Genomic DNA, 4,194 nt, shown 5'->3' with positions numbered 1-4,194 from the left:
CAGACCAGGTAAACACATCACTTGCTTCTGTTCAGTGGAGAAAAACCACATCACTTTTCAGCTGTTAATTAAGATACATTAAATAATAAACTAGAAAGTATGTGGGCCAGTAGTATCTCTTCTTGTGGTACATTATAATTAGTATTCAATGATTAAGGATTTTGCCTCTGTTAAAGGAATGTCTCTCTTCCAAGACAAAGGTGAATGAGAAAGCGAGGGTTTGTTTTTTTCCTCTCTGCCTATACTATCTCTGCTGTCAATAGCTACTCAGAATAACTGTGTAAAGCCACATTTTAGTCTGATGCATTATCCATCTCCTGTTTCTCATGTCTCACTGGAATGACTGGCATTTAGAGAGGAATTAACTGTCCTCTCAATTACAGATGGGTCTGCATTATCACCCTGCTTTGATTAGTGTCCTTACATGGTTTTCCTGATAGTCCCTGTTTACTGTGCCTTGGCTCACACTTCAGGGCAGCCTCAGGTCACAGGCTGGCTTCAAATGGATCAGAACAGGTAGGTGTGCTTGAGGAATGCACCGAGTGTTCTCCAACAGGTAATGGGTTTAACCTGAGCAAAATTGTCTGAAATGCACCTCGCATGAAGATTAAGTTCTCTGCACCAATTGTTTTGCTGCATAAATCTTCATATGTTGGCCTGTTTTACTTCTAGATGCAGCATGTATAGATGTGTTGTATCACTGTCCTTGCAATATGGCAGTTGCAGATTTTTCTGTTCTCTAGAAATATATTGTGCCAGTCAAGTCTGAGTTCTCTCTTGTAATGTGTTAAAGTTTAGAATGGCAAAGCAATCCCAGGATGGCAGTTGCATAAAAAACAGCCCTAGCAGCACAACTGTGCTTTCAGAACTGTAATTTATTTGGCCTCTGTCAGGGAAAACAAAGGTAGTGACATGGTTTTGCTCATATAAGTGCAATTACACCTGGATTTTTGACAGCCAAAGATTATGCTCCTGATTCGTGTCTGTGCGCTGCCAGCAGTATAGAGAGGAGTCCAGGCTAAGGGATTGCAGCAGCAGCTTCTTAGCTGTAGTTCACACCAAGTGTGTACAACCAAGTGTGCTTTGTTACCACAGCTTTGAGTTACAAACATAATGGTGTATAATGGCTCACAAGAAAAATTACCATGTAACAGCAGCTGGGGAGAAGCCAGAATGTCTGAAGAAGTCAGTGCAATACTGCCACAACTCTGTGAAGTGACTAAGATTGACTTGCAGAGGTGGTTTCACTGGTGGAGATGCATGATGTGTAAACAGCTGTGAGGCTGCCTCAGATTTTTTTTCTTTTAAGTTTATAAAGAGCAGATAAATACTGCCTATTTCAGAAAAGTGTTCTGAACCATTTGGATGGCAGGGCCTATAGAAAGAAAAGTATGAAAATTACTATTCTGTCTCAGATATTGTTTCTTTTTCTCTAATATTCCCCCTAGATAAATTGAGTGTATTTAGGAACTCAGGATTTTCAGCCATAGGAATAGGTTTGTTCTATGTGAGAAGAACAAGTAAGGGACCTCAGTCACTGTAGGATAGCACCAGCCCAGGTGCAACTGGCAGTTGAACAGAATGCACCTTCTGACTGGTTTGTGCAGCCCAGTTTCTAATGTAAAAGTCACTTGGTTTTGGCCTTATTTTTTCTTGTTTTAATTTTCAGATTTTGGTGTAAAGCTGTTACCTTTGATTTGACCTCTTAGACATCATAGCCCACTTTAAGCAATATTGTCTTTACAGAAATGTCTGCAATATTGTGAAAATTCTGCCAGCAGTCTGAAATTTGGGAGAACCATTTGGTTGGAGAGTTCCCAAGAAAATCAGAAATCATGTGTGATTCTGTAGACAACACAATTTAGTTTATGTTGAATATGTGAATGGCAAGAGCAAGATTAGTAATTCTGTGGTATAGCTGAGCCAAAGAATGTGCCTACTTTGATTATTTTTTGTAGCAATCAACCTCCTCTTTTGACATGCGAGAACTGATCTGAGATTGCTCATGGGGTCCTTTTGACATCTTTCCATGGCTGTGAAGTGATGTCTGACAGAGATTAGATTGAGGAGAGTAGATTGCAGCAAAAAGTGAAAGGCAAAGACATGTAATGCAAGCAAATACCAGTTTACCAATGGCCAAAGAGATGTAAAAAGCTGCAGTGCAACTTATTTAACTGAAATAAAAGTAATGTGGTCTGAGCAAACCTTGTCTTGCAGCAGCTTTTGCTGTTGGAACAGCACAGTATGTGCTGCAGTTACTGATACAGGAAGAATATGAAAAAGCCACTGGCTCCACCTAATTTTCATTCTGATGAATGCAGCCTGTTAATTTTATTGGGAAGCTCATAGTTTTGTCTTTACAGGCTTGATTGCTGTATTTCGTGTTGACAGCAGTAGTTTCTGTCCAGCCTTCGGTATTGTATATGTGAAAATCTCCTTGTCATTAGGAACTGGATTTTTGTTGATAATGACACTTCAGGGTATTATGGTTAATCCTGATTGCACCATGCAGGTGGAAATGTACACTTCTAATTCAAAAGCTAAAGATTTTTGTGCATGTTTGACAACTCTTCCATCAGAAGTCTAAGTGATGAAAATTTTCAGGTGAATTTTGTGCCTTATTAGAGCAGATCAGATTTAATTCTTAGAGGTCACATCAACCTTCTGGTTTAAAAATTTAACCACAATTTGAGCATTTTTTAATGAAGACATTGTTTTTGTTAATGGATTATTACCCTTTTGTTTATAAAAAGTTAGAAGTCTATTCCCCTGTAGTGTCAGTGTCTCACTATTAATTTAAGACATAGTATTATGATTCCCTGAAAACAGATGCACAATGGAAAAACTAAAACTGGTTCTTTTTTTTTTTCATTTTTTTAAGCACTGCAAGCATTTTGATTCTCCAACTCTATGCAGAAATCTGTGTGTGTGCGCCCCATCCGATGCTAACTGAAGCACTGCTGTTCATGTACATACTAAAAATTTAACCTCTTTTCTGAAGGAAGTGATCTTACTGCACTAGTTCATTTATAGAGTCACATAAATGGGATGCCAGTGAGTCACAATACTTGTATTTTGACAGACCCTTTGAGAGGGACAGTCATGTCCCGGGGTGTTAGCAGTTTGAGGAGACCTGACACAGCAAATGCCAGCATCCACTCAAGCTAGTTTACTTAATTGTGAGATCTTTTTCCTCAGCTCTGAGAGTTGAAGTGTGACGTGAGTGGCTGTTTTGCAAACCATGGGTGTTTATTAAATGCACATTCTGAAATGGTTTTTTTTAGCATTAATAAAAGCAGTCATAATTTAAAAATCACTAAAATAATGGCTTGAATACAAAAGCTTGTTATGAGGAATTTCTTTTTTAATTAGAAACTGTTTTTAGTGGAAATTGCGTTCAGTTTTGGAGGGCAGCTTGCAATGATTTAAAGCAGTTTCAGTAACCTGGTCTTTGTGTCGACAGGTACTGTGATGTTATATCCAAATTATCACTCTATCATTAGATGTGTTCATCCAGCGAGACTAACACAAAGATGGAAAGACCTAACAGCAGTCTTCTGAATAAGTGTTAAAGTTTTATTAAAATATTAGTTCTCTTTCATAGCATTAGGGACCTCAAAGACATGAGATCAGTGAAATACTAGAAAAAGGATTCTCATGTCCTGAAGTTATACATGAAACAAACACAAACATACCAGGATACCTTATCACAATGTTCTGTCACGTTGATTTCAAACCAGTGGACAAAACAAGCAACCCTACAAAAAAGTGTATGAATAAAAGCTCTGTATTGCTCACAAATTATAAAAATAATAGAGCAAACTAGGACAGAAGATGCTCATCAACACTTTAGAAATAATTTTACAGAAATTGTAGAAGATATTTTCAATAATTACTTGGGAATCCTGTCTAAATACTGCAGTCAGATTTGGGACTTGTTCTGTGAACCGCTTGGTAAATAGAGCAGCAGCAATGGCTCTGCTTTATACTTTTTTAGGTAAATCAGTTTTGAAGCAGTAGTGCTGTAGGTTTGCTCCTTAAAGATACAAAACAGCGTTTGCAGGGAAAAGTGGCTTTTTTTGTAGCCGGTCCGTACGGGGCGAAAAGGCCCGAACAGTGCCCCGGCCACACAAAGGATCCGCCCGCCCTGCCATGGCCCGGGCCTGTGAGGGCGGGTGTCTCTCGCGTCTCTAT

This window comes from Cinclus cinclus, chromosome 17 (assembly GCF_963662255.1).
Source record: "Cinclus cinclus chromosome 17, bCinCin1.1, whole genome shotgun sequence".
Lineage (NCBI taxonomy): Eukaryota > Metazoa > Chordata > Aves > Passeriformes > Cinclidae > Cinclus > Cinclus cinclus.
Note: the sequence above shows the minus strand (reverse complement) of the source record.